Source organism: Podarcis pityusensis, assembly GCF_964106645.2.
Source record: "Podarcis pityusensis genome assembly, chromosome: 17".
NCBI classification, from domain to species: Eukaryota; Metazoa; Chordata; class Lepidosauria; order Squamata; family Lacertidae; genus Podarcis; species Podarcis pityusensis.
Genome location: NC_138042.1, coordinates 31,846,348 through 31,869,459, shown reverse-complemented (window position 1 = coordinate 31,869,459; position 23,112 = coordinate 31,846,348). Strand labels below are relative to the sequence as shown.

Below are 23,112 nucleotides of genomic sequence, written 5' to 3'. Positions count from 1 at the left end.
TCCGACTCTTCGTGACCCCATGGACCAGAGCACACCAGGCACTCCTGTCTTCCACTGCCTCCCGCAGTTTGGTCAAACTCATGTTTGTAGCTTCGAGAACAGTATCCAACCATCTCGTCTTCTGTCGTCCCCTTCTCCTTGTGCCCTCCATCTTTCCCAACATCAGGGTCTTTTCCAGGGAGTCTTCTCTTCTCATGAGGTGGCCAAAGTATTGGAGCCTCGGCTTCACAATCTGTCCTTCCAGTGAGCACTCAGGGCTGATTTCCAGTGAGCACTCAGGGCTAGAGATTCATCCAGCCCAGCCTTTCACATGATGAATTCTGCATATAAGCCTTACAACAATGTAAAATACCGCATTGCCCACCGCAAATAAACCACACCTTTAAAATTTGGCGGCTTGGGGGAGGCTTGGGAGCTTTGGATGGTATGGGAGCTTTTGCCCCGTTTTCCCAGGCTGCTTCCGGGGGGGGGGGGGGTAGCCGCACTGCTTTGCTGGCGGCATAAGGTCACGAATAGAAGCCGTACTTTAACTTTTCATGATCAGAATTTGGAAAAAAAGTGTGGCTTATATTTGGGGCAATACGGCAAATACCATATTAAAATCAATTTTGGCTTTGGCCAGTGAGGCCCCTCCTCTTTTTGCAGCACCGGGTTTCTCGGTTTATCTACTATTTTAAGTTCCCACAATGCACCCCAATGTCATGTCGCTCTGAGGCATTGAGGGAACTTAAAATGGCAGCTGGATACAGCTATCCAGAGCTGATCAGAACAAGATACAGGCTTGGTATCGATGGTGGGCCCTGCCTGGTCCCCAAGCCTTTGGCAGTTGCTCCTGAATGCCAGGTGCTATCGCTGGCCCTGCTATCTCCAGTAGTTTCAAGAAAATCTTGGTTTCTGGGAAGGGCTAGGAGGGGAAATGCCACTCTCTGTCTAAATTCTTCATTAGTTCTTTCCAGTGCTTGGATTAAAGTATCCTTTGTGAGGGCTTTGGAAAAAGTAGATGGGTAGGAAAGGGTTCAAGGCCTGTCTGGCTTAGCATCCTCTGTTCTCTTCCTAACGAGGAAAGAGGAGACAGTTGCAGCGCTCTCTCCTTGCAAGATGTCTTTCACTGTTTGCGCAGGCAGATCCTGCTCTCGCTTTGACCAGGCAAAGGCAGCAGCTTCCGAAGCAAGGCACAAAAACGGCTTCTTCAAAAGGCAATAGCAGCCTTGAAAGCTGGCTGGATTGATGTGGAACTGTGGCAGCTGTTCCTCCTCATCCCTCTGAAAACCAAACTTCACATCGTGCTTCCATATCCGCCCCTTCAGCACATCAGAGGCTCCCTGTCGTCGGGTAAAGAAGGTTGGGGGCAAGGGGGCAGCTGGCAGCAGGGGAAAGGCCTCAATGCAAGGTATAGGGTTGTGAGGGGGGTCCATGGGCAAGGCATGGGCCCCCTCCTCTTCCTCTCATTCACAAGGCCCTCTCTCGGGGGTCCAGTCTGCACCACCTCCCAGAGGACAAAGCGCACAGCACTTACTGCTGCTGCTGCAGACCCTCCAGGTGTCCTGATTTCCCAGTCCCAGATTTACAGAAGACATCCTGGTTTCTGATTTGATCCAGGAATGTCCCGCTTTCCCATTTTTCCTCCCCTCCATGTCTTAGAGGACAATTATAATTATAGGGGAGAAGCAAGGCCTCCTTCCACCTGCCTTGCTCCACCCTCCGACCCTAGGAGTCCTCATAAGGGAGCTGTTCCTGGAGGAAGAACTGTGAGGGGAGAGACTTTGTCAGGTAAGGCCTCCTTCCACCTGCCTTGCTCCACCCTCTAGTCTCTGCTTCTCAATTTGTATTGTATTATTTTATGTACTGTGGCTTGCCGTTGTTTTACTGATTATAGTTTAGAAATTATTTATTGTAACTGTTGAGTGGATTTCTGTTTAATTTTTTATGTTGATATTATTATTATTTTATACTACAGTGGTACCTCGGGTTAAGTACTTAATTCGTTCCGGTGGTCTGTTCTTAACCTGAAACTGTTCTTAACCTGAAGCACCACTTTAGCTAATGGGGCCTCCCGCTGCTGCCACGCCGCCGGAGCACGATTTCTGTTCTCATCCTGAAGCAAAGTTCTTTACCTGAGGTAATATTTCTGAGTTAGCGGAGTCTGTAACCTGAAGCGTATGTAACCTGAAGCGTAACCTGAAGAGGTACCACTGTATTCTAATTGTCGAATGTTACTTTTTTGATGTAGGTTGCTTATTTTAAAGTGGTTTTATTGTCACATTTTTGTATTGCATCAGATTGTTATAAGATGTACATTTTTTTTGTTTCTTCAGCTTGTAAACCGCCTTGAGTATTGTAAGATAGAAAGACGGTGTACAAATTAAAAATGATTGATTGATTGATAAGCGTGTTTGTGCGTAGATGCAAGAAAAGGCGTTCTGTTTATACTGAAAATAAAACACCTACACCAAATGAAGGAAAGGGTGACGCTGGCATACAAAGCCCTTCCTATAATTTTGAAGGGAAAGGTAACCAATCCACATTAAATTATTTAACTGCAGTGCTTCAACAGCCAGCTGGTTGTTGTTTTTTCTTTTTACTGTGTGGAGTGTTTATTCCTCCATTGTAAATTGAGCTTTACATTGCCTACTCAGAAGTTAGTCCTATTGTATTCAATGGAGCTTACTCCCAGGTAACTGGGTAAAGACCGTGTGCAGCCTTACACTGCAATCCAAAGCATTTTTACTCTGAACGAAGTCCCACTGAGTTCAGTAAGATTTACTCCATGGTATGTTCCCTGACAGGGACTCAAGGCAGCTTACAGCTAAAATCTTGTTTCATTCCCTTTATCTGTTGAAGGTGTTGTACATGATTCCTTCCCTCACACATTTTTTCTTTACAACAATGCTGTGAGGTAGGTTCGGCGGAGAGGTTATAATTGGTTCACGGTGACCTATGTACGTTGACATATGACACCTACGTGTGGGGCCAGATCAAATGCAGGAGAAGCTTCCTGATGTAGAAATGTTCGTTCCGATTTTCATCGGAGAAATGTTGGAGGGTTTGTTGCTGCGTCTCACTTGTTTGCTCTGAAGAGGCAGGTGAACAGCGAGCAAGAGGGAGGAGGAGCTGGAGCAGGGGCCAAGAGGCTCCAGGGGTTTGCGGTGGTCCCTTGGCTAGGGCTTTGGTATATGGTTACCAGCTTTTTTCCAATGAATCTGGGGACCCCCCCTTTTTTTTTAGCTGAGTAGCAACAGGTAGTCAGTAGTGTGGATGGTGAGGCAAAAGATCCTGGGCCCAAGCACACATGCATATTGTATAAAGGTGCAAAGCCCTTCTTTTGCACCTTGTGAAACATAAATGCGCTGTTTTTAAAAAAACTGGGCAACGGCTGCCCGCCTGCAACTCCTGAGCCTCCCCCGATCAGTCAAAACAAAGGGAGAAGGGGGCAGGAGATCTGTGCCGCTGGACATCCCCGGTTCCCCTTCAGCAGTGGCAGCGGCAGTCAGCAGCCCATAGCCAGCCTGGTAGCGCAGTTGGCTCTGGCTGGCTTCAGGAGCTGCTTGCTGCTTGCTGCCGTGGCGCCTGCCAGTTTGCCTCCCGGAAGTCCCCATATGATGTGTCTTGTGTGCAACACATCATATGGGGACTTCCGGTGGGGGGAAATGGTGGGCGCCATGGCAGTGAGCAGCAAGCAGCTCCTGAAGCCAGCCAGAGCCAACTGTGCTACCAGGCTGGCTACGGGCTGCTGAGGCTGCCGCTGCCACGTTTTCCAGGGACAGATTTGCAAATCTGGGGACATTCTGGGGACAGATTTGCAAATCCGGGGACTGTCCCCGGGAACCAGGGACGTCTGGTAATCCTACATTGGTAGAAAGCAGCACTGGTCACCTCAATTTCTCCTTAGCATTTAGTTTTCCCTAGGAGCTGGAAGGGGGAAGAGCAGGGAAATTAGCCTTTAAGGGCGGGGGGACTGGAGAAACCTGGCCAGCAACTCTCCTTCTAGGGAGGCCATGTGCCCTACTTTACAGAGGACCGTCCTCTATTTGAAACGTTGCCCCATCCAAGTCGGCCTTAAAGATAAAGAATCATAGAGGGGGGGTGCCCATTGAGATTAAGCAGCACCTGGGCTGCGGACCGAGCAGACGGGTAAGTCACCTAGCATCTTCCTCGATAGGGCTGCGATCTATTGTACTTCCATTCAAATTGTAGTAATTATTTCTCCATTTGTTTCTATACACAGGAATCACTGTATGTAAATGTTATGCAAATTGATGCTCTCTTTTGTCCTCTTTCTTTGGTGATCCAAATCCTCTTTTTCTTTTCTTTTCTGGCGTTGCATAACTAAGCACCCCGTCTCCTTCCCTGTGAGTTTCTCAGCAACCCTCCAGCTTTCTTTGCCTTAGTGGGGAGCCTTGAAGTTGCTCAACAGGCAGAGGCAGGCTGCTCTGTGGTGTGTTGGGCTCAGTTCAGGGAGAGCATTAAATCAACAAGTCTCCAAAGTTTCTCCTGGCCGGTGGACTCTGCAGAGTATTGGTCAATGGGAGCCCTCCTAAGAAAATATTATATATATATATGGAGCCCTCCTCCACCCTCAGAATACCAAATGATACAAGAACACTAAATACGATCCATAGGGTGGAGAGAATATGAATACCATCTGTAGGGTGGGGAGAATGTAGCCCAATTCTGCAAATTGGGCAGAGGAACCCATTTCCTGCAAACAACAGTTCTGCTTCAGCAGCACTTCCTTTTTTGTATTTCCGTTATCCACACACCCATCACCTCCCTAAAGGAGACAGAAAAGCTGTTTGTGATGATTCACACCATGTAATCTGGGTTCAGTGCAAAATGGACATGAGAGAGGAAAATAGACATCTCCGTGTACTTAATCGGTGTACCCAAATCAAGTGCATAGCTCTGATTCCTCAGCTTACGCCTGTTCTGTTACACCCACTTGTGAATGCAGTAAGACCTGGACCAAATAAGCCACTGGGGCAGGAAGAGAAATGCCCTACTCCATTTTCTCCCTCAATATGTGTTCTCCTCTGCCTCGATCTGGGAGCTTTTGATAACAGATGTGGTTGAAAGTGTTGGATGGCTATCTGTCAAGCATGCTGCATTCCACATCAAGCAGCGGGTGGTGGATTAGATCAGGTACAGGAAACATCAGGTAAAGGAAATGCAACCCTCCAGGCTTCTCTGTCTGATTCCTGGAACATTTCCTAGGCTTTACTCTTCCCCATCCTCCTTGTATGCTTTTACCTGGCTAGAATGCTTGCTGGGGTGGAGAGATGTGTCTCTGGGTGAAGATGTGTGTAGCAGAAACCTCTGGCGTTGGCGTGGCCTCCTGCAGAAAGTCACATCTGTCGCTCCACTCTGGCCTGCCCCACCACTGACATGCAGTCCATGAGGGAATGCAGCCCTCAAACTAAAACGTTCTAGAGATTATCTGTAAGGTAAGGGTCCCTTCCAACTCTATGGATTGTACGCAATGGCATTTCTGTTTCCTCCCCTCTTCCCGGCTGCTAGCAAAATCTGCTCTGGAGCTCCCCTCAACACGCCAGAGCTGATTTTGAAGGTGCACAAGGGACTGGAGGGGAGAGGGAGAGGAGATTTCATTGTGCACAGGGAAGTCCATTGCTTCAGTGGAGTTGCAGCACTGGAGTGATTCTAAGTTGCTAAAGATAAATGGGATGTTACACTAAATGTGTAGTTAGAAACTGTGCAGGTTTTTTAAATTAAAAAAACCACCATACTAATGTATGTAGATGAAACTAATGTTTCATCAGGAGCACAGTGCCCAAAGAAGGGAGATTTAACCCCTTGCTCCTTGACCATGATCCTGATATGTGTCTGTTTTCCTAATGTAAAATGCAGTGTAGGTGTATGTTTTCATTGGGATAGCAACTGGGTGGCGGGGAGGTTTAAACATTCCCTGCCTACTTTTGTTTTAGGGGGAAAAAACCCCACACATGGTTGCTAACTATGTGTTTAGTGTAAGTTGTAGTTTGGCTCAAAGAGGCCTTTGATGGGCAGAATTAGCTTCTAAAGGGGAAGTGAGGACTCCTGGTGCCCAGACCGGATGCAGCCCCCAGCTGGATTTCATCCAGTCCTCTAAGTCCTCTTCCTCCCATCAGCAGTTCATTGGGGAGCAGCAAAGAAGGAAAGGGGCTTTGATGAAATTGTATTTTGAAGTTTGAGGCTTTGAATAGCCATAAGGCAGGGCTTGCACTTCAGTTGTGCATTGATGTTATTTGTATTCTTCTGCTGGGATTACGGAGTTCTTTTTGCCTTTGCACAGTCAGGATAAATAAATGGTGTCAGAGAACTTTTTTTAAAAGACTTTTTAAAAAGTCTATAGAGAAAATTGAAGGTTTGCCTACTAAGAACCCTCCATGGGAAATAGCTTTAGTGTGTGATTGTTCATGGGAATGTGACCCACCCCCCAGCAGGTTTTGACTGGCATAAGGTGGTCCCTTGGTCCAAAAACGTTTCCCCCCATCTCTGTTTTAAAATATTGCAGTGCTGTATTGATGTTGTATACCATGCAGGCACGTCCAACAAGTAGATTGTGATCTACCGGTAGATCACTGAACGTCTGTGGTAGATCACTGGTAGATCACTGGCTCCCCCCAAAGCAGCTCAACAAATTTGGCTCCCCTAAAAAACAGGGCTTTCCTTCCCTTAAAAAGCTCAACAATTTTGACCTGAACCACAAAAAGGGGGTGGATCACTGCCAGTTTTTAACTCTGTGAGTAGAACACAGTCTCTTGGGAGTTGGCCACCCCTGTTGTATAGGGTTGTTGCTGCCTGTCTGGGTGCTTGCTTCCCATCTATTCAATTTGTATGTTTGTTTTCCCCCAATTTAATAAAATTTTATTTTATTTTCTGTGACATGTTTCACATTTGTACAATAACCATCCAAACAATTCAATCCAAACAATTCAATAGTCTTGACTTTCCTTCCCCAGCTTCCATGGTTTCTTCAGTTTCACATTTACTCTGCATATTCTAAATATTACATACATTGTAATCCTTCAGACTGCCACTTCCATCAGCCCCAGCCAGCGTATTGATGGGATTTGCAATCCATCACCATCTAGGCAACCTCAGGTCCCCCATTCCTACCATATAGATAGATCAGCTGGCTAGACACTGAAAATATCTGGCTCATCTCATTGGCATCCAGCCTGAACTTGGCCATCTCTGAATTGCTGTTGTGGTTTGATCCCAAAACTTCCTCCCTGTAACTACCAATAAGACGTTTGAGAAGACACAAGGCAGAAGGATATGAAGGGTTCACAGGAGGGCAAGTGAAAGTAATAGCCCATATTTTCTTTGAAGGGAAATGAGAAGCACTGCTTTCTGTCACGCTCCACATTATTGTGGCCAAGCCATTTTGATAAGACCAAAGCCTGAGGCTACTGTGTGTTTCAGAAAAAACACAATACAAATACTCATCCTTCAATCTGTTTTTGAAAAGCTAATTGTTACCCAAACCTTACAAAAATACCCTAGGCACTCTATCATTAGCACTCTCATCCCCCCCCCCTCATCGGCCAAACTTTGGGCTATCCCTAACAATTTCCACGCAAAATTGGACAAATATGAGGAAAAAGATGTGCCTATCTGCACTTACTGAGCCGGATGCCCTGGGGAGTTCAATGAGACTCCCAAGGAAGTGTGCCTGGGACTGCAGCCCTAAGAAAGCTTATGCTACAATACATTTGCCAGTCTTTAAGGTGCCGCAGGATTCTTTGCTGCTTTTGTCACAAAATATTTTACATGGAAAGCCTTCACATAGTTACTTGAAGCGGGGAGAGAGAAGCCATTCAGAAACGATTTAAAATAGCAACTTTAAAAGGTGTCATCTCAAGACAGCCAATTAGTAAGACTCGAGTAGCCTTTAAAATTGCATTCTAAAAATGCCCATAGCCTTTTAGAATTCCGTCAGAAACAACTCTAATTGAATCCCTGTGAGCCATTGGAAAACCTCATCTTACCACAGTGACAGACTTTCAGGGGAGAACGGTTTTTCTACTTTTTATATTGACTGATTGACCACCACCACTTCATTTCCAGGTCTACATTTCTTACCGCTTGCCTTCTCCTGTTTTCATATCATATCTATACGCCTAATGGTTTTTAAGGATGTTGTCATGCAGCAGTTTGCATGGTTGCTGACAGGTGGCGCTGCAAGCTACAGTGTGGTGACAAACTGGGCTCATATATGCTGGGCTGTTGCAGCAGTGGTGGAGACCAAGGGGTAGGGAGATGGAGGAAGAGGCAGGTGGGTTGGCAGTGTGGCAGCCAGGTGGCCAAGTGAGCAGGCCAGCAAGTGGGCAGGCAGCTCAGGTGAGCAAGTCAGGGGCCAATTCAGGTGAGCTATTGAGGTTTGGAGAGGTCTAAGGGGAGAAGGGAGGGTGGTTTTGGCAAGGAGTAAAGGGAAGGGATGGCTTTGGTGAGAGGAGTTGGGGAGCGATAGGAAGGGACCTCTCGCCCATTTTTCATTTCTTAACTGAAAAGCATACTGCAACCATCGCATTCATTGCCACAACTGCCTAACAAAATAGTTCAGAATTAGTCCCATGTTATTCAGCGTGCCACATTTTAACCTGAAAAGCAAACCAGAGCTAGATGGACAATTTAATAAATTAAATAGAAACAGCCAACCTGTTTTGACAGATACGTGCCCTATGAGGCCAGCAGTGCTCTAAATGTTCCTATTTCAAGAAGTTGTTATCCTGGGCCTAGTGTGGGCTAGCTTCTTTATTTAGTACTACATCCCTATGCCCCCTTTCCTTTACAGACACATTACACTAAACATATCAGATACAAGATTGTTTGTTTAATTACACTATTTAAAATGTGGTATTTTATTAGAAGTTGCAGTTGTGTTGAATGTGGAATCTGTGTTTCATATAGTTGGCTTTTGTTGAGACATGTAAACAATGCAATTTCCTGAAATATAAAATGGTGTACAAGTTAAATAAATAAATGCCCTCAATTTATCCTGCTCATCTGTGGCATGGATCCTTGAGTTATTGTGCTGTGGAAGGAAGCAACAACCACCACGCCCAAATCTGCAAAGGGCTTTTTCCTACCACACCATATCCAAGCACTGAGAGAAATGAATGTGACCATGTTGACACATGGTTCAGAGATAAGCCCTACTTCTGGATTCTGGAAAAGATCTCCATGGGCTCAATCTGCTCCAACAGTTAACTGGGAACATCCCCTGAGGACCAACATGTAGCCATCACCTTAGACCTTTGGAATAACATTGTGTGACTCCCCGCTCCCTGTTTCATGATTTCAGACTCTTTCCATGCAATTGATCTGAGCAAAGTTTCCTTCCATTTATTTGTAGGGGGCAAAGGGAAGAGGCTGCAATTGGGGAAAACCCCTGGGAAAGAAACACATATAGAACCTGATCTGATGGCAACATTTAATTTTTGCCCAAAGAAGAAAAATAGCTTGAGCTGGCACTGTTGTTATCCCTATCAAATATCCCTTGGGAAATTGCTCTTTCTGAGGACTAACTTGTCTCAACAACTGGAAAGTGGATAAATTCTCTCCATAAGAAGTTTATATTAAATATGCTCAGAATTCCTGAAAAAGGAACCATTCATAAACAGAACCAATGGGAGGCAGTGCTGGGTGCATTTTATAGATGAGGGTGGGGGACTGAGGTTGAGAGATGGTGGCAGTGGATTTTGAGAAAGCTAATATTTCAGCCACTGAGAATATATTGATGGGGCAGAATTTCTTGAAAACATTCATGTGAAGAATAAATTCGCTGCATGCGGAAAGCTGGCATGTTAAACGAGAAGCCTTCATGTGCTTTCTGAAGTTCCACAAGGTCACAAGAACTGTACCAAGTGCCTCTCTTCCAATTGTTGAATCAGTTCTAAGATACGGTGCTGCCTGGACTATTTTTTTAAAATAAATATTCTATTTAGCTTCTTCGAGCTCCATATTTCTGGTGGGCAGTACTTCTGCCACTCTTTTTTTTTTTTTTTTTTTTTTGGCCTTCACCCCAAGTTATTTTTAAAAGTACCAAGCTTTATAAAAACAAATGTGTCTGAAATGGAGGGCGCCTTTTCTGGGTGCATTGCATTGCAGATGGCAATCTTTCTGTTTGCTAGGTTTGGACTGTGTGTGTGTGTGTTTGTTTCAAGTTCATATTGCTGAAAAGAATCCAAAAACCATCCGTTTTCTTGACAACAGAGATTCATTTGATTTAATGTGTCAAGGAACACCCACTCGCTTCTCTGATTCAGTACAATGAGAGGAGGCCCCCTACCACGAGGCAGAGTCAGGCAGCCTCTTAGGCAGTGGGTGTTGGTGGGTGTGGGAGGCAGCGGCAACAACCCCTGCCACCCTCCCTTCCTATCGAGCCATCCTGGCCGTTCCCCTCTGTGAATGACACCCCCCCTACCCTGCACCTACTAAAGTAGCCTGTTGTCCTCAGGTGCAATGACACACTGGTGCAATGAGTTGGGCCAGCCCCAAGAGACCCCAGTTCCCACCTGGCGTACTCTGGCATTCCTCAAGGCATGTCCTCTTCAGAAAGCAATACTGCTCAAATCATCACCATCAAACCCTTCCCTTGGTCTTTATGCCCCAAAGCACAAAAGTGGGTCAGGCCTTCAAATCCTGGCTGTTGCTGGAATGGACAACCCATTTATGGGTAACCTCACACATTACGGTTAACACAAGCAACCCAGATATTAGAATGAGTATTCAATCTGTAAGATGCACATGACAGCAAATAGGTAAAGGTAAAGGACCCCTGGACAGTTAAGTCGACTATAGGGTTGCGGTGCTCATTTCGCTTTCAGGCCGAGGAAGCCGGCGTTTGTCCACAGACAGCTTTCTGGGTCATGTGGCCAGCATGACTAAACAGCTTCTGGCGCAACAGAACACCGTGACAGAAGCCAGAGGGCACGGAAACGCCGTTTACCTTCCTGCTGCAGCAGTACCTTTTGAACGGCTAGGTTGGTAGGAGCTGGGACAGAACAATGGGAGCTCACCCCATCTTGAGGATTTGAACCGCCGACCTTCTGATTGGCAAGCCCAAGAAGCTTAGACCACAGCACCATCCACATAAGCAAATGCTTATGATTAACAATGGCTGCTTATCCTAGGCTTACCAACTGATCCAGGGGTGTCTTGCCCATAGAGGCAAATAGTGCGGGGCGCCAGGGCACCAATGAAGAGGCAGAGGCTGGGCATGGTGCCTCCTGGCATCAGCTCGCCACCCTTGCCCGCCTCCGCCATGCTGCACCGAAGCAGCTCCGTGCCTAAAGCCTCTGCCTGCCATGGCCACCCTCCAGCCGCTGCCCGCCTCCTCCAGCCCTGCAAAACTGCCAGCAGTGCCATAAAAAGGTCGGCAACTCTTGGAAACCGGGGGGGGGGGCACCGGAGGGATCTTTGCACCACGGCGCCGGATATACTTAAGACAGCCCTGAACTGATCAAGAATAACATGATCTCTTCCTATGCCTTTAAAAGAAGCTTGATCTGTAGACATTGGTATGTGGCACTTTCCATAGCTTGGAGGTAGGAATTATTTCCTGCTAATGTCTTCAGCTCACTCTGCTCTTGAAGGCATAGGAGCATAGAGCTGTAAAACACTTGGCAACTCTCGTTTGACAACACAGGTGTTCCACTTGCTCATAGGAAGATAGGAAGCTCCTTATACCAAGTCGGACTATTGGTCCATCTAACTCAACATTGTCCACACTGACTGACAGCGGCTGTCTGGGATTTTGGGTAAGAATCTTTCCCATCCCTACCTGAACATGCCAGGAATTGAACCTGTGAACCTTTACCTCTGAGCTATGCCCCTATGAAACACGAGCACTTCCCTATTAATTCACATTAATTAATACAAATATTACCTTGCTGATTTATGTTGAGTTGTACATGCCTGTGGTCCACATCTGACCCTTATGGATAAGGGAGACAAAGCTTAGAAGGTTGTTGTTGTTGTTTTTTGGTTTGCAGTGGAATTCATCTCAGGATGCAACATGGAAACCACTGGCACTCAAGCTGTCTGTATATTCAAGACTCTTCTCTGGCATGAAACAAACTGTTAATTAATTGTGAAATCTTTAATAGTAAAGCTATGTCTCAAAAGGCAAGATTACACAGAGAGCGAGTATTGACAATGGGGTTTATATTCATATTCAAAGCCAAGTTCATATTTGTCAAATTACTCAGGGAGAATATGAATTAGAATTCTTTATTACTTTGAGGAATTTAGAAGGTTGGTTGTTTTTGCAGTGGTGCTGCCAAATCCCTCCCTGCCCCCCATTCATGTCTTTTTCTGGTTTCATAATGCGTTTTCCCCATTAGTTGGTATTGCTTCCCATTGTTCTCTCCCCTGAAATCCTCATGCAGATATAACAGCCAGGCTGGGCGTAATCAGACGGCAGGCTCAAATTCTGTGCAACATCAGCCAAACATTGCTGCAAGGCTCATTTGCTTGAGCTCTCTTGGATTGTTCTGCTAGATATATTCTTTGCTCCACTAAATCAGCGTTCTCCAATCTGGTGTCCCCCAGATATTTTGGACATTAGCCTCAGCCAGCACAGATGAGAGATGTGGGTTGTTTTCTGGGGGAAACTGAAAGCATGAACTCTCCTGCCAGTAATTGATGCTAGACTAGGTACCCTCTGATCCTTTGTAGACCACAGCTCTCCACTATGTCATGGTTGTGTGTTTTATTACCTCACACCAGCACTGATCTCCCCCCACCTGCCCAGCATCCAGCAATTCAATTTCAGTGTCCCATGCTACTTGCTGCCTCAGATGCATACCTACTTGGAAAAAGGGTCAACTTCCAGCCTTTGGGAGGCTGACAAACAACATCAGCTTGGATGATTCCCATGTCTGTTGTGCTGGGAGTGGAGGGACAGTAGGTGGACGGTGGAAAGAGAAAAGGTGCAAAATCAGAGAGAACAACCCAGAATTACCACGGGGCTCACTTTCACGTGGTTCAGGGTATTTTCAGGTCAGGCACATAGGTCCCTAAAAGGAGGATTTGCCCTAGTACAGAGCAAGCCTCCACTTTCCCCATGTCTTAGCAGTGCTTCTCACAGATGTAATTATCAATGAATTGATTGCTGATTGAGTTTTCTGCTTTTCGCACACCATGCTTTATGTGGGCTTTCTGCTTTTCCTTTTTAAGTGCTGTTTGCAGGTACATCCGGCTAATGTGTTTGCTGTCCTGTTTAAAAACCTCACACAGTTATTTTTTGATTTCAGAAGAATTGAAAACATATTCTTGGTGAGATGGGCTCATGATGTTGCAAACCTACAAGCCCTCGTGAAGCATTTGAGGCAAACGTATGTGATGTTCCCTCAGGCACATGTTGCATGTTTATATCTTCCTGCATTCTAAGTCCAAAAGAGAAGTCTAATCACATTTGGCAAGCCTGTATTAGAGAAGTCTAATCACATTTGGCAAGTCCCGGTAGCAACAAACCTTTTCACTGAAGTGGATTGGGTGAAAGTAGGGGTGGGGAGCTGGGGTGGGGGTTTGCATGCACCCACCCTCCTCTTTAAGCCCATCTCACACAGACTTGATCTTGGGTTGAAGACTATCTCTAGGATCAAAACAAAAGGTTGCGATGTCACTTCCATAGTTGCTGCATGGTTGAAAGCATGTATGTTTGGGCACACACCTTAAATGCCAGACCATGTATTTTGTTTCCTGTACAGTCGTCTCCCAGATTGGAGGCTGTGCCTATATAGAATGGATAGGGTACCCCCACCTGCAGTAAGTTCAGTAGCCCATATTGCCTTGGGCTGCTGGTAGAGGAAAATTTCCACATTCACAACATGGATGAAGGCTTGAGAACGCAAGGCAAGAGGGACACCGGATACTCCTATTCCCTGATAAGCTGCTGTGCCCTAGATCTTTAGGAGTATGTCCATACTATCTCAGAAGTGTGGAAAGTTCAAAACTTCCTTTAAATAAATAACTTTTCAGGACTTCTTCATATTGTTGCAAGCCTCTTAACTCTAAATCACAAGTTAGTCTTCCTTTCAGCAGTCACCCATATGGTAAGGACATTCTTAATGCAGCCCAGTAGGCCCATAAAATGGTACTTATCATATTTGTAAACGCGCTGCAGTTGCCAAAAATGCAACATTTTTGAGATATATGTTTCTGCCTAGCACAAGGACGTTTTATAATATAATTGTAGCTTCCCTCCAAACAGTGTGGAGGTTCAGCCATGAACAGGGATGAAACCTCTAACTTTTGGGCTACCATAATCAGGAATATTTAGTAGGGGGTTTACAAAAGATTTGGATGTATTCTGAATCAAGAACTGCAGAGGGGCCAGCTTTGCCTGGGCCAAAGTGGGATGTCACTGAAACACCCTGAACCTAAGAGTGGCCTTCCAAAATGCTTTGGGAGACTTTCCTCCCTAATCACAATACTTTGGGGAAGGGATGCTGAAATCAAGTGCCACCTTGTTTGTGTTTGTTCTTTGTCTTCTCCAGCTCTGCTAGTGAGGCTTGCTTGAAACATGCTAGACCCCCTCAAGACTCACCCAAGGCAGTGATGTAGCGTCGGGGGCCAGGGTGCAAATTTCTGAGGGGGCACAACCAGGCGCCCCGTGACAGGCTCCCTCATCAAGACCATCAAGACCTCATCAGCCATGGGGAAGCAAGCCATGCCAAGGCTGAGCCTTCAGGGCCAGGGCAACACCACTTCCTTCTTTTCGTGGCCAGTGAAGGGACATCTGTGCACACCCCGCCCCTGGGCAGGCCAAAAGGGAGGGATGCTGCCATCGCCCACTGAGGAGGAAGGTGGGAAGAGGAAGGCGGGAAAGCACGGCCAGAGCCACATGCATTGCCCAGAGAGCCTTCCTGCAAGGACAGGATGACAAGGCAACACAGTGGTGTTCCTGGTTTCACGTTTGTCTGCTCTCAGGTGGGGCTAGTTTGCAAGGAGAGACTCTCTTGATTAGATGTTGGTCAGTGAAGGGACTGACCGCAGCACCGTCCTGGGTGCCAGCAACCCACACTATGCCCCTGACTCTAGGCATCACCCTCTTGCAAGCCCCACCCCTCACTGGCACTGCTTTGCACCCTCCTTGAGTGTTTCTTCTTGGCTGGAATGTGTCTTTGAATACTATTATTATAATTTATATACCGCCCTATACCCAGGGGTCTCAGGGCAGTTCACAGAATAAAATCAAGATATAAAACCACAAAATACCTAATAAAAATAAAAACAGCAACCCAATACCCTCCCCCAAACCCATATTTTAAAAGGGCATAGGATGTAAATCGGATCAGCCAGAGGCCTGGTTTAAAAAGAATGTTTTTGCCTGGCACCTAAAGGTGTATAATGAAGGCGCCAGGCAAACTTCCCTGGGGAGAGCATTCCACAGACGGGGAGCCACTGCAGAGAAGGCCCCTTTTTGTGTTGCCACCCTCTGGACCTCTCGAGGAGGAGGCACACGAAGAAGGGCCTCAGAAGGTGATCTCAGGGTCTGGGTAGGTTCATATGGAAAGAGGCGGTCCTTGAGGTATTGTGGTCCTGAGATGATAATGCACCTTGCTTTCCTGGATGGAGGTAGAGAGGGATGTGTGCAGAAACCAGCCTGCCGTACAAAGGTAGAATTCATGTTCTGGCCACACCCACTACCAGAAGGTTGCCCAGATGGAAACACAGCCATCGGGCTGCAAAAGGTTCCCAACCCTGATATACACCCATGCTGCATTGCGGCTATGGACTTCCCTGGAACTCTGCTTGCTTAATTGGTTTGTGGATCGTACTGCACAAGGGCGAGAGCAAAGCTGTTATTACATAGGAAGGCATAGCAGTGAGTGAAGCGATAAAGTCCACTTTGGAAAGAGAAATACTTTTGATATTTTTAGCTTGTTTCTGCACAGCTACCCCCTTATGCTTAGTAATGCAGTAATGCCTATTGATCAGCACATTGCTCATAATCTAAAAATGCAGCGGAGGAAGGCAGCTTTATATTTCCCGAGAAGAAAGAATCCAGCATTGAGGTGTGGTTTCCCCCAGTATCTTCATTAAACATTGATGTCGCCTCTTCGCTTCCCCTCCCTGTCTAATAAATATGCCATGGCAGTCATTAAGCTTCAGGAGCCCTGAGTTGTTTAAGTGCTGTAAGATGTGCCCAGCCAAATCGTTGGCTCCTGAGATATTGGTTTTCTGTCTAGATAGTTGGATTTGGATTTCCAAGGGATTGCAAAAATACCAATCATTTATGAAAGAAAGAGAGGGAGGGAGGTAATTGAGACACAAAGAGCAGCTTTTCCTGCCCCGCTCCAAGGAACAGATAAACAAAAGATAGACATGCTTGCGGTAGCATTTCTACAAATGAGGCACTTTCTGCCTTACAGAGTACTGCTTTTATTTTTTAATTCATAAAGCCGTATCAGCTACTGATCATAATCAGCAGAGTCTAAGGAGCCCACCTTGTTGCTTCCAGACAGGTCACTGTAAACCTGGGGCATTGTGCAGGTGTGAACATTGACATTACCCAATGACAGAAAGCCGTCATGGCTTGAAATGTATCTTTCCATTAGGCCCAGAATTCTAATTGCCAACGAGGTTGAAAACCAAGGACATCATCCAGCCTGAGTTAAGCACACTTTCATTTATTACAATGTGATCAAGGCCTTTGGAAAGTGGCTTTCCTTTTGCACTCGGTGAGATGAGGGGTTCATGCTGTCCTGAGGATCATTTCTGTGTAAGTTATGGTACAAAATACCTAGAGCAAAGTACCTTTAGTCCAGAACCTGTGGATTGAAGTTTTTTGTAGGACATGTCAGGTCAGCACCACATATCCTAGATGCCAGGGGTTGTTCTTTACATCTCCAGTTGAAGAGGAAGACAATGCAGCTACACTCATTCATTCCCTTATGGTCTGGTTATTGTTCCCCTCCATCATCTGCTGTGACAACAAGTAACATATGTTGGATAGCAAGGGAGGGAAGACAACAAGGAGAGAGCACGGAAAGGTGTAGACCTGGTATTAGTAGTTGGCATGGTTGGGCCTCATTACTTTATATTGGGGTGAGGAATCTCAGGCTCTGGGGACCAAGCCTGGCCCTCCATTCTCTCTATCTGGCCCTTGGGTCTCTCACCAGGCTACACCTCCTCCTTAGCCACTCACACTGTCTCAAGGCTACCCACCTCAATGGCCCGGATTAGCAGTGCCCTGGGGTATTTTTGCCTGGCTGCAATGTGTCCTTGAGCTCCAGTAATGCCTCTCCCTTGCATGGATGGAAAGAGAAGTGTGTGAGTGTAGAAACTAGCATACAATACAAAGGGACGCAGGTGGTGCTGTAGTATAAACCTCTGAGCCTCTTGGGCTTGCCGATCAGAAGGTCAGCGGTTCGAATCCGCACGACAGGGTGAGCTCCTGTTGCTCTGTCCCAGCTCCTGCCAACCTAGCAGTTCGAAAGCACACCAGTGCAAGTAGATAAATAGGTACCACTGTGGCGGGAAGGTAAATGGTGTTTCCGTGCACTCTGGCTTCCGTCATGGTGTTCTGTTGTGGCGGAAGCGGTTTAGTCATGCTGGCTGCATGACCCAGAAAGCTGTCTGTGGACAAATGCCGGCTCCCTCGGCCTGAAAGCGAGATGAGTGCTGCAACCCCATATTTGCCTTTGACTGGACTTAACTGTCCAGGGGTCCTTTACCACACACACACACACACACACATGTAAGAATCACATCCATTGTGTTGCCCATTGTTGCCAACCATTAGCATATGGCCTCTGGAAGGATGCTCTAAGGGAATGTGGCCTTCAAGCTGAAAAGGATACCCCAACCCAAATTTAGAAACACAAGTTTATGTGCAAGTCAAATGCAGAGTCGATTTGTTTGCTTCCAGAAATTCTCTCAACTGATTATTGCACACCCACATTTTATGCTCTGTAGTTTGGCTTCACTAGCTGAGAGTTGTCATGTGTAGCTAATTTAGTATTGGACTGCTATTCTACATTTGACATGCATCAGTCCTTAGCATTTGATCATAGTTCATCATTGACACATCATGGTAATATACTATCTGACATGATGCATAATGGGGCAATATGTAATCTGACATCATTTGAAAGATGCCATGCAGTGATATTTAGTACTTCAGTGTACTGAACCATGAGAACAAAGTTCTGTAAACATTTTCGTGCCCATCAAAAAGCACTTCTCACTTATAGCAGCCGTCCAGTGGCCCTTGATAAAACATTCAGGTTTTTTTATAGAAGAAGAGGGGTGCATCCCTGTTTTCTTGGGGATTGACCAACACTCTTTTCCCCTGTCCTGTGCTGGGAAATGGAATCACTACAGTTGTTGTTGTTGTTTAGTCGTTTAGTCGTGTCCGCCTCTTTGTGACCCCATGGACCAGAGCATGCCAGGCACTCCTGTCTTCCACTGCCTCCCGCAGTTTGGTCAAACTCATGCTGGTAGCTTCGAGAACACTGTCCAACCATCTCGTCCTCTGTCGCCCCCTTCTCCTTGTGCCCTCCATCTTTCCCAACATCAGGGTCTTTTCCAGGGAGTCTTCTCTTCTCATGAGGTGGCCAAAGTATTGGAGCCTCAGCTTCAGGATCTGTCCTTCCAGTGAGCACTCAGGGCTGATTTCCTTAAGAATGGAGAGGTTTGATCTTCTTGCATAAAGCATGGCAAAAACAGGGAGCATAGTCTCTCAGGTTGTCGCTTCACAAAATATTGTCCTCTGTTGGATGAGAATTGGATGTGTATTTTTAAATGCACATCCAAAAGTGCATTTTGGCATGACTAGAACTGCAAGGAGCTGCAGAATAGGGGCATGCGATTGTTTGCCCTCACTTATATGCAGCCACATCTGATTGGCTATGTTTCTATGTGAGCCCTGAGATAATGAAGGTCCCTCAAAAACACACGTTTTACCTTAAATATTCAAAGATTATAATTCATCCCATCTCCGATGTAGCACTTGAAAATATACGACTGCTTATGTGAGGTTTCATTTCTTTATGCCTGCTGAAACAATTCCAAAGATGGTTGCAGGTCCTCATACATTGACTATGATGTTCGAAACGTGGATATAAATTTTGAATTTGAAATTTCAAATATGCAATTGAACTGACAGTGCTACCAGATTTTGACTAATTACCAATATTTTTTTCATGATGTGGTAAGAGTAGACGGGAACTGCATGCCATGGTCTGTAGAGTGTGGTGTGTGACAAAATGGCAGGTGCTAATGGAAAACAAGACAGACAAAAAGATTGCCACTGCAGAAGAGTCATTCCAATTTGCTGGAAGACACATCATGCCATTGTCAAGACAAGATGCAAGAGATGAAACGATTGTCAAAACTGGAAGAAAGAGGCGGTCAGGCTTTGTGGAATGTGGTCCTGTGAGCCTTGTGGGAAATGATGCTTGTCATGCGCTGGCCTGTGTGTTCACGAAACACACGCATTGATTGTGACAGTCTGCTCCCTGTCTTGCTACCACTGCCATCCTCATGTACAAATACATCCATCAAAAATATAGTATTTCCTATAAAAGTTATATACAGTATATATGCATTAAAAAGCACTCTCTCTCTCTCTACACCCCCCCAAATGTTTTGCCTTCCTCAAAGAGGAAAAGCATCTGGGGGTAAAGGGCAAAAAGGAGAAACAAGCTAAGAGGAAGGTACATTCGGCAAACTGTCACTGTGATCAACTCCCACCTGGAAACCAATGTCCCCACTGCGGAAGGATGTTTGGATCCAGAATTGGCCTCCACAGTCATTTACGGACTCACTGTTAAGACCATGTTCATGGAAGACAATCTTACTTGGCTACAAGTGGTTGCCAAACAAGAGGAACTTTCTGTTCGTTATCATTACAAGGAATTACGAGGGGAAAGAAGAAGGCAAATAACTTCATTAGCCTGTGTTCCCCCTCTCCTCCTGTCAGGCTTCAGGGAAGCGGCTTCCTCCCTCCCGTTGGCTATGGATAAGCAGAACAAAGCAAAAATAGTCTCTTACCATTTAAAGAGATTTTAATGATCACAGCAAAAGAACAAAGAGTCCATTCTTGGAGTAAAGGTGCTCCCAATTAAGGTTTACGCCCACTTCCCTCGAGTCACCCTTGTCACTTCCTCGTCTTGCAACCTGATCTCGCAACCACTGTGCCTTATCTAATCTCCTTGACCCTGGGCTGAGTGCCTGAACACTTTTCAGCAAACTGGAGTCTGTTAACTCTCTCCCGGTTCTTCTCCTAGCTGTTCACCACTTAGTTCTTCCCAACTTTTGTCTTCTGAACTATGTCCCTCTGTGAACCACTGTTCCAAATCTATACTGTCCCACTGCTCCCGGGAAGATTCAGGATCTTGAGCAGGGGGAGGGAGAGGCTACCACCATTCCTCATCTGTGCAGCCCTTCTCAACACAGTTCCTGACACACACACCCAAATGCATCTAAGATTGAAGGGAGGATTTAAATCCCATAAAGATTCCTCTGAGTCTAGATCCACCCTCAACCAACTCTTACGGTAACTACAAAAGAATGCAGGTACATCTCTGAATAACCATTGTAGGGAAGGAAACTCGTCTTGGAGTCAATATGACCAATTGTACAGACTCTTCCTGTCGGGGAACCAGCCCACCAGGTGCGGAGGAAAATGACGAGGAGTCATGGGTGAAGGTTTAAGCAAGGAGTGAGCTCTCTCTCCCAGCAGCCTTGCATGTTTATTAGCCTTGCGCACATTACATCATGTTGCATATACACGTGTAGCACTCGGGTGGAAAACAGCTAGGGTTTGCATTTCTTAGAATAACTATTCTCTACCAGGACATAACTCCAGACAGCATGACAGCCGCGTAAGCTTTGCGGTTAGGCAGCGCGACACTGACCCAGGCTGGTGGGGGAACAAGTCAGCAGATGCTTCCTCTTGCACAATCTTGCACAAGGGTGCTATTTTTCTATTGCATCCCCACATGCCCTCCTTTTTTATATTATTTAATCAGAGTCATAAATTTCATTGTGAAAGCACGTGTATCTGGCAACATATTCTCGGCGGGGGACACCTAAGGAAGTGCGTCGCGAAGACCACCACCCCATACATTGGGTGATCAGCGAGGGAACACATTGTATGCAACAACAAATACACACAAATCCTATAACCAATCCTAAGCCTATTAGCAATAAATGACGAAACCAAAATCCATCGGGGAGCCAGGAAAAAAGCCATTCCCAAGGGTCAGGAATGGGAGGATGTGAGATCGGATTTTGTTTAACCATGGCTTCCATTTCATTAATAGTTGTGGAAATACTAAGATTATAATCTTTTATATACATACAGCAGTGTGATAACACTAACCCACACACCCCTCCCTTGGAGGCCAAAATGGTGTCCAAAGCATAGCGATTTTGCAGGGTAACCTCACGAATATTGGACATTTCTTGGTTAATTACTTTCAAGGCTTTTATAGTTGCATTGAATAGCCCTTCTGTCCAGTTGGAGAGTCTGTGGAGGTCCCTGTAATTCATGGCAACACCAAGAGGGGGCAGGGCAGCCCTAGCAATTGCAGTTTCAGCATAATGAACTATAGGAGCATTAACATCTCTCTTATTGCGAAGCCGAAGCGAAGAAATATTGTCTAACTTATAAATCAATGGAACTACAATACCAAGGGTGCAAATCCCTGAAAAACTTTTAGGAATTTCCTTATAGGCTTTACGTCCGCAGAAAAGCCAAAGATCATTCTGTAAAACCATGGATGGCTTACTACTTCTTTTCATCCACCATATCCATCCATCAAAATCATTGCACATTGCATGCTGGCCCCATGTCATACGGTAGGTAACATTCCCTATAACTACTGGTGGCCTTCCACTGCGTGTGGTTGTGTTCAAGAAACAAGAGGAGGTATTGACATATTCATAAGTCCAAGCACAATTAGGGTAGTTCCCTAGAAATACAGATGTGTTATGTTTAAACTCAAAACACCTATCTGCTGGTTCCAACAAGGTCAATACCACTGGTGGAAAACGTGTGCGGTTAATCTTGAGATTATTACTTATCTTAAAAGAATCATTAATGGGGATGCCATGCAACAATATGCCAGAGCGTCGAGCCTGTGGAGGAATGTGCATGCAAATCCAACAATTAGTATAATTCAAAATCTTTGACAATTGAGCCATGTCTTTTACAAAGGTATTATCAGTCCAGAGAGCATGATAGTCCTCTGAACGATTAATTTTAGACAAAATGCTGGGATCATGGCTAGCTGAGCGTCGATGTCTTCGAAAGTGCTGTGGATGCAGCCAGCCGGTAGAATTTTTTTGTTTCGGCCAATGTTGCAGGAACCAGATGAGCTGTGCAGGTGGGCAATATGGGTTATAAGGGAAAAGGACAGCAACTGCCACCTCTTCACAGCCCCTGTGAAAGAGGGTGGCAATTCTTCCTTTTTTCAGAAACCAAAAACCTGGTTTAGTCCAACAACCAGTGCGACAGACACATGATCCCAATTGACCAATATAGGCTTTGTTAATTGGTGACAGGGAATGTTTGAAAGACCATTCCCAATTTGTGGTGGGAACACAAATAGGGGTACTATCACGGGGCGGCAAAACCCATGCCAGACCTGTATATCGCGGGCATCCTTCATAGCCAGGAGAGTTTCCTAAGCAGGCAGCGGCAAAACCATAATGGAACCTTTTTGTGTGGTTCCAGGAGCGTCGTGGAGCTTGCAAAGAGTAAGGTACAAGATGGTTTGGTAGTTTTGCAGGAAAGACTGGTATCGCTGTTACAGGTGATTCCAACCACGGCACGTTCAGGGTCAGATGGCGATGTCTCCAAGTGCAGTAGGGACTCAGGGCTGCAGGAAGGTGACGTCCGCCAGAGAGGGTGAAGTATGGCTCGTTGCTGCTTTCACTTCCGAGGCAGAAGCTCGCCAGGGTCGCACACAGCGCGCTGGTAACCAGGTAGGCCGTCCATCCAGGTCCACTGCCACGTAGCCGCGTCCCCAGGAGATGAGTGGCACAGGACCATGCCATGTTGGATCAGGTAGCTGTCTGTAAGATACAAGAGGCCGAGCCAAAGGCTCTGCTTTTCGAAAATGAATCTCAGCTGGTGTATATTCCCTATTA

The 23,112-nt window shown here is 46.0% G+C and overlaps 1 long non-coding RNA gene across 2 annotated transcripts in view; it reads left to right on the top strand.

The window, feature by feature from the left end:
• Nucleotides 1-689: 689 nt before the first annotated feature.
• LOC308466340 overlaps nucleotides 690-23,112 on the top strand; it is a 71,711-nt gene continuing 49,288 nt past the window's right edge. The window contains exon 1 of one of the 2 annotated variants that reach the window (XR_013980773.1): nucleotides 690-1,332. This is a non-coding gene — a long non-coding RNA (uncharacterized lncRNA). Of the gene's footprint in view, nucleotides 1,771-23,112 lie in introns of both variants that reach the window. The other variant, XR_013980774.1, reaches the window with a different exon arrangement.